This window comes from Callorhinus ursinus, unplaced genomic scaffold (assembly GCF_003265705.2).
Source record: "Callorhinus ursinus isolate GAN/ISIS: 27379988/994484 unplaced genomic scaffold, GSC_fseal_2.0 scaffold38, whole genome shotgun sequence".
NCBI classification, from domain to species: Eukaryota; Metazoa; Chordata; class Mammalia; order Carnivora; family Otariidae; genus Callorhinus; species Callorhinus ursinus.
This window is the reverse complement of record NW_027397100.1, coordinates 5,210,566-5,218,509: the sequence shown is the minus strand read 5'-3', so window position 1 is coordinate 5,218,509 and position 7,944 is coordinate 5,210,566. Positions and strand designations below refer to the sequence as shown.

The 7,944-nt window shown below is 43.8% G+C and overlaps 1 pseudogene; it reads left to right on the top strand.

Moving 5' to 3' along the window:
- Positions 1-6,953, top strand: part of LOC112827046 (olfactory receptor 56B4-like) — a 26,034-nt pseudogene extending 19,081 nt beyond the window's left edge.
- The last annotated feature ends 991 nt before the right edge of the window (positions 6,954-7,944 follow it).

The following is a 7,944-nucleotide window of genomic DNA, read 5'->3' as shown; positions in this document are numbered from 1 at the left end:
AGAGGGGGGAGGGTCCGAGGGAGAAGCAGACTCCCTGCTGAGCAGGGAGCCCGATGCAGGACTCGATCCCGGGACTCCAGGATCATGACCTGAGCCGAAGGCAGTCGCTTAACCGACTGAGCCACTCAGGCGCCCATTGTCTAGACTTTTTTAAATCTGTGAGCCACCATATGTGGGCACGCCCTTCAAGTAACAAAAAATGGTTGCATCTCATACATTTTATACTGCTCCTTGCTTTTTGCATGTAACAATATAGGTGATTTTTCCATTTTAGCCCAAATAGCTTTATTTTATTTATTTGTTTTTATGAGCCTCAAAGATGTTAAAGCTACATGGCATTCCGTTTTATGGATTGTCATAATTCCTTAAACCACTTTACTTTTGAGGGATGTTTATGTCGTTCCCAGTCCTTTGTTCTTACAGAAAACAGGGCAGTGAAAATCTTTCTAGGTGTTTCTTTGCATACAAGTGTGAGTTTATCTTTAGAATAAATTCCTAACAGTAAAGTTGCTAGGTCTTATCTCTTTAGTCTTCACAGCAATCCTGGGAAGCAGGTGCTCTTATTATTTCCCCTTAATATACAGGGAATCAGACATACAGAGAGGCTAAGTAACTTGTTCAATAAATTACTAGTGGAGATTGGATTAAAACTAATTCTGTTGAGCACTGTGGAGACTACATAAAGGTATCAAGAACCTGAGTCTTCTAGAGACTCTAGACTTCCTTTTTCTTTTCTTTTTTCTTTTTTTCTTTTTATTTCTTTTTATTTTTTTAAAGATTTTATTTTTTTATTTGAGAGAGAGAGAGAGAGAGAGAGAGGCAGAGGGAGAAGCAGGCTCCCAAGGAGCAGGGAGCCTGATGCGGGACTCGATCCCAGGATCCTGGGATCATGACCTGAGCCGAAGGCAGATGCTTAACCATCTGAGCCACCCAGGCGCCCTCTTTCTTTTTTTTAAAGTAAGCTCTACACCCAGTGCAGGGCTTGAACTCACAACCCTGAGATCAAGAGTTGCATGCTCTACCAACTAAGCCAGCCAGGCGCCCCTAGACTTCTTGATATTAGAAACAGTTAAAAAAAAAAAACAAAACAAAAGAAAGGGTTCTATTTTCTTTGCTCAGGAACATATTAATCACATTAATCATGATAGGATAGGTTATACTGCTGTAACAAATCAGTCCTCAAATCTGAGTATTTTAATGGGACAAAAGTTTATTTTTTGCTCTTGCAGACTCTGATGGAGCCTGTGGGTGCTCTCCTCTATCTGATGGTTCAGGGATCCAGGCTCTCTGAGATACTCCTCTCTCCACATATTATTGTCAGGTCCTCTCAGCAGGGAAAGAAATGAAAAGATATGCAGGAGGCACACCAGCTCCTATGTACATATGGGCTTGGAAGTGATACAGGTCACATTTGTTCATGTTCCATTTACTAAAACCATTCATATGGCCCCAACCTAACTGCAAGGGAGACTGGGAAGTAGTCTTCCCCTGTGTCCAGGAAGAAGATAAGGTATGGTGAGCCTTAGTTCAATCGTATTTATAAATATCCCATCCACCTTGAACAGGGAACTAAGGAATTTTAAGAAGCTTTGCTGTGCATTGTGCATAAAACTCCCATCTGCATTTCTCTGAGGAAACTTCAGGAAGGATTCATTTGTCTTTCATTGCCTTGGGAATCAGAACCCTATTTTTTTTTCCTGATGTGACTCCAGTCTGAGACTAGAAAAAATGGCCCAGCATCATTTGAGTTTCATTAACAACATTAAAAATATCAATGTCTTAAATGATCTACTTAAATTAGAGCAGACTCAAGATTATTCTTCTAATGTATTTCTCACTTACTTGATCCCACTGTGCTTTTTTAAGAGGGAGACAAAGAAGGTAGAGTAACTACAGGAGTTCTCACTTTGTGCCTAATTCACTTCCATCTTGTTTTTGCTGCAATCATGCTAAATGAGGTACTTACAGGCTCTTAATCAATAGCTATGGAAATTACAAATTATTTTAGTGTTTTGGTTCTCTGAAAATTGTTTGTTGTTATCATTTCAGGGTCCAGCCTTGGGAGTGTGTTGGAAATGTGCACGTCTCCCATTGCAGCAAGGGCAATGTAAATGGGCCCCAGGAAGTTGGGAATCTAGTTCTTGAGGGCACCAAGCTGAGGGATGTAGAATTTCTTTCAGTTGCATTTGGCTGTCTGGGAGGATGAGTGGGAAAAGATGAGAGTTGAATTGACTGAAGGTTGGGGTTCTCTTGGGTAGAAGAACTAAGGGGGTAGATGTTAAAGCATTAGCAAGAGTGGAGGAAGGGATGCTTCAAGCGGTCCAGGTTGAAAAGGGATGAAGATGAAGTGGTAATTTTTTTTTTTTTTTGCTTTAACTCATTTTTTAAAAAATTTTTTATTGTTATGTTAATCACCATATATTACATCATTAGTTTTTGGTGCAGTGTTCCATGATTCATTGTTTGTTCATAACACCCAGTGCTCCATGCAGAACGTGCCCTCCTCAATACCCATCACCAGGCTAACCCATCCCCCTACCCCCCTCCCCTCTAGAACCCTCAGTTTGTTTTTCAGAGTCCATCATCTCTCATGGTTCGTCTCCCCCTCTGACATACTCCCCTTTTCTTCCTCTCCTGTTATCTTCTTCTTTTTCTTTTTTCTTAAAATATGTTGCGTTATTTGTTTCAGAAGTACAGATCTGTGATTCAACAGTCTTGCACAATTCACAGCGCTCACCATAGCACATACCCTCCCCAATGTCTATCACCCAGCCACCCCATCCCTCCCACCCCCAACCACTCCAGTAACACTCAGTTTGTTTCCTGAGATTAAGAATTCCTCATATCAGTGAGGTCATGTGATACATGTCTTTCTCTGATTGACTTATTTCACTCAGCATAACACCCGAAGTGGTAATTTTTTAAGAAAGGCAGGAGTCCTAGGGACAAGGAGTGTCAGTGAGGTCAAAGAAGAGGTATCATGGGATTAAGGAATGGAGTGAGAAAAGAACACAGGCAAATATTGTTAAAGTCAAGGAGAACATGGAGGGTTGGATGGGTCTTCTATGAGAATATTGAATTCTCCCAAGATTCTGCCAGGAGCGTTAAAGATAACCCAACTGTAGAGGCATGAGCCTCAAAGTAGAAAGGATATTTTTCACATAAGTGAAAATGTAGTGATCTGCTAAACTGTTCACAGAGGTTATTTTGGTGAGGAGAGAGATATTGTTGGCTATTTATTTATACACTTCTGCATTAATTGGCTTGTCATAATGGCCAGAATTAGCTTTTGTAGTCCGAAAGCAAATCTATTAAAGTCTAGAAAAAAAATTGAAGACGACTAGAAAAATTAAAAAAGAAAATTGATGGTCTGGAAGAAGTGCTTGCCACATAGCAAGTGCTCTACAATTGGTAATTAGCAACATTATGACTATTATCATGGTTAATGGCAACACTCTTCATGCTAGCATGCTAGAGCAGATTCTCACTGTCTCCTGATAGAATTCCTGCGGCTCCCTCTCCTCCATTTCTCGAATTCCATGCTGCTGATGGGGAACGGAACTCAGCCCTGCAAGCGTTCCTTCTCCATGCTTGCTTCATCATGCTTCATACTGAGTTGTGTTCCTGTACTATGCAGTGATAAGATCCTGATATTTGGATTTGGCTCGGGGGGAGAGAGAAGACGTCATGTAGGTCCCATAAGCATCTGTCCCACCTTTTCATTAGCAGACATTTATTGTCACCAGTAGATATCCCTGGTTTTCTACCCAACGCCCTTTCTCTGATTCTTCCCTGCTAACGGAGTCTTGATTTTGATCAGGCAGCAAGGTGCCCAGCTTCAGTCCACTTACCTTCTGATAGTGATTGGTCTGGAAGTGGACGCTGCGACCAGCTCTGGTGAATGAGATAAAGGGATGTCTGCTGGGGCTTCTGGGAAGCTGCTTCTCTAGTAAGATAGAGCAGCCATTTAGCTGCAAGCGCTCTTAGTTCTTGCTTTGTGCATTATCCTGTGAGGATGATGAGGACATGATAGCTTGTCTCAGCCATCCTGATTGCATGAGAGCCGACTCAGGGATGGCAGAGTGGAAGGATTCCAGGAGCCTTGGTTCTTGGTGTCATTGAGTTGCCCCTCCTCCAATCCACTTCTGAATTCCTTAAGTAAACCACAAATGTTCTCATGGTTTAAGCCATTGCTGGTTGGGATTTCTGTTCCTGGAGCTGAAAACATTTCCAATGGTGCAGGACTCTGTGCTGGAGATGGGGGTGTACTGCTGAATTGGATACATCTCCTGCCCTTGGGGAACTCACAGCCCCATGGAGAAGCACCTCTTGGGAGCTGCATCTGGGCCCAGCATCGACAGGGCTGAGCTGGGAGGTGTGGTGGTGTGGAAGGGTCAGGCGCCTGGCCTGTGGGACACTCATGGGCCCACTCATCCCTTGTGTCCCATCACTTGTAGTCCCACCCACCCCTCAGGACATGAGCCGTGATGGCCAGGAACTAGGTAGCTCTCTTTTTGAAGGCCGATGCTCACATTTCAGTGAAGCATTCAGATTACACTAGGGCTACACATTAACACATTATTTTAGGCCATTTCTGGGCCATAATTTTATCCTCCCCTTAGCTGTTTACTGCATGCAAATTTTCCACTCCATGCAAATCACTCACTTTATGCAAATCTTTTACCGTATGTTTCCCAGCCCCAGCACCTGTGCCAGCCAGAATTGAATGATTCAGGCCTTGGAGCATTAAAGTGCAAACACTTAACTCAAGTAATCTCTCAGGGGGTGCGGGAAGAGTTGAGCTTCGGATGCTGGGGACAGCAGCCTTTGCAAACAGCCTGCTTCCCTTATAGGGTGTGCTGAACTCTGCTGCCTCCCCCACCCCTCTTCCCTAGTTATCTGCAAGCCCCTTCCAGGTGGTAATGACTATTTGGAGTAAATATTTTGATGTGAATGGAATGATTAAGTCCTGGCTGGCTCTGCACAGAACCTTAAGGCAATTAGGTTTCCCAATCAGTGCCGGTGAGTGCATCATTGTGCCTGGCTGGGCTCAGTGAGGTGCAACAGGGAGACTGCTGCTCTGAGGTAGGCCTCCTGGGGGAGGGTGTGAAGTAGTGACCACCTAACCTTGGATGCATGCTGCCATCATGTAGGGAGCTTGAAACAATACTCATGCCTGGGTCCCATCCTTAAGTATTCTGATTGAATTGATCTAAGTTATTATTATACCTTAGGTTTGATTATCTGATTATCCATAGGACACAGGAAAACCTCACCTAGGACACTGACTGTTGAGTTTCTCTGGTGTTCCTCCCTGCCCTCCAGCAGCCCCAGTATAGAGCCTTACAGTGTTGGTCCCTTCTGTGAGCACCAGGCAGGAAAAACTCCAGAAACTCTTCTGTACATCCTGTAATTTATTCACTCCAGCCCCCATGGAAGATAGTTTCATTTTATTGGTGAGGAAATTGGCTCAAAAAAGTGGCTCACCTCAAGTCCCCCAGCCAGAAAGCAGCAAAGATGCATCTGGCAATCAGGATTCCTGCTGGCAATGTACAGCCCGTCAGTCATTCCTAAGACACCACTTTTTCTTTTTTTTCTTTTTTTTTCTGTTGTTTATATTTTTTATTTTATTTGACTTTTAACCATGTATATTTGTAACACTTAAAATCAAAATATTACTGAAAATAAAATTCTAAGATGGCTATGTTCTTTGTATGTATCACTTTTGTATCATTTTAAAAACTCTACTTAAAGGAAATAATCTGAAAATAAGATAGTGGTGAGTAAATTATGGTACAGCCAAATTTAGAAATATAAAGCAGTCACCAAAATTAAGATTCTAAATTGCTTTTGATGATACTGGAAAGTTGTGGTTTATTTATTCATCCATGTCATAAATTTTTACTGAGTGCCTATTTTATGTCCTAGAACACAATACTAAAATACAAAGGCAAGATACAACATTATCCTCATATAATGATGTAAACTGCTTAAATATAAGATAGAAAAATGGAAGGAAACCAAATATTAATCTTTGTTATCTGTTGGTAAGAAGATTATTCTTGATATATACATTTGAACATGCTTATTAGATACACAGGTGGTAATGATAAATGGTTATTACAACCTTTATGTTTAGAACAAATTTTGGCTTATTTTATTACTCCCCTGTGGAATATTTCCAGGAGCAAAAAAAAAAATGTTGAGGGTTATTCACACATAAAAGAAACTGGATCATTGGTGGGAGTCTGCATTATGAGGACCCTGAGCTGAACTTTCAAATGCAATCTTCTTCCTATTTCAGTTTTATGGACAGACACTGAGAATGGGGCACCTGCACCATGGATCCCTCCACTGGTGTTACCAACAGTTCCAGCCTCCAGATTTCCCAGTTCATCCTCATGGGGCTCCCAGGTATTCACACCTGGCAGCACTGGCTCTCCCTGCCCCTGTCTCTGCTCTACCTCTTAGCTCTTGGTGCCAACATCCTCATCATGATCACCATCCAACGTGAGGTCATGCTGCAAGTGCCTATGTAGCATTTTCTGGGCATACTGGCCGTTGTGGACATGGGCCTGGTCGCCACCATCATGCCAAAGATCCTGGCCATCTTCTGGTTTGATGCCAAGGCCATCAGCCTCCCTGAGTGCTTTGCTCAGATCTATGCCATCCACTCTTTTATGGGCATGGAGTCAGGCATCTTCCTCTGCATGGCTGTCGATAGATATGTGGCCATCTGCTACCCCCTTCGGTACCCCTCCATAGTCACCGAGGCTTTCGTGATCAAAGCCACACTGTCCATGGTGCTCAGGAGTGGCCTGCTGACCATCCCAGTGCCCATCCTGGCTGCCCAGTGACACTACTGCTCCAGGAATGAAATTGACCACTGCCTGTGCTCTAACTTGGGGGTCACCAGTCTGGCCTGTGAAGACACCACTTTTTCTAAGATTTAAACCCTGTGACAGCCTTACCGGGGACCCTGGACATTAAAATCCTACTTCTCAGGCTAGTGCCCTGACTCTCTGTAGATGGGGGATCTGGGGCTCCTCCTCCCAGCCCTGGGGCCATCAGGAGGCTCAACAGCCGGGGGAGGGGGGGCAGGGAAGAGCCTTCCCATCAGCTCTGGAAACCCTGACAGCAAAGAGCAGAGCTGCCCACCAGAGGGAAGTCCACAGCACCAAGGGGTCCTGGGTGCTCTGAGTGGAGGGAAATAACAAAGACAGCAATGGAGGACGATGAGTTTGGAAGACAACCGACCAGAGAGTTCCAATCCTTTGTATGACCCTGGAGAAGTCTCTTGACTTCTCTGAGCTTCAGGTTCCTAACTGATAAGATGAGGATTATGGCTGCATCTGCCTTTTGGGTTTGTGAGGACAACCTAAGACAATGGATGTCATGTCCCTAGAACAGTGCCTGGTGCATAGTAGGTGTTCACCTTATGTTAATTTCTTTCTCTTCCTCTTTCCCTTTCCCCTTGATTTCCTTTGGTACAGATGACACAGACTATAATTTTTATGAAAGCTTGTAACTATGTAGCAAACAGGACACAAAGGACATAATCACAGAGAAGCTGAAATGGGGGACATTATTGGTTTAATTCTTTAATGTTAAAAAAATTAAGCTCCTAAAAGAGCCTTTGAATCAAGCATATTGTATGGTTCTGAAAACCCCAGCAGGATGGGCAAAGTGCCATCTCTTCCATCCCACATCACAAAACTGCCTCCTCTGCATTGTTCCTAGGACGGTTGTGAGTGAGCAGCTCAGGAAACCCCCAGCTAGGCATTGCCCCACCACCCCCCAGGAAGCCCCACAGCCCTTTCCTCCTTGCCTGTCTCAGGTTGTGGCCTCTGATCGTTTTGTGACCATGCTGGTGGCCCAGTGTCCATTGAAAGGCCTCTGCATGGCTAACCTAACAAATATCGGATCCAGGAAGGAATGACGGAA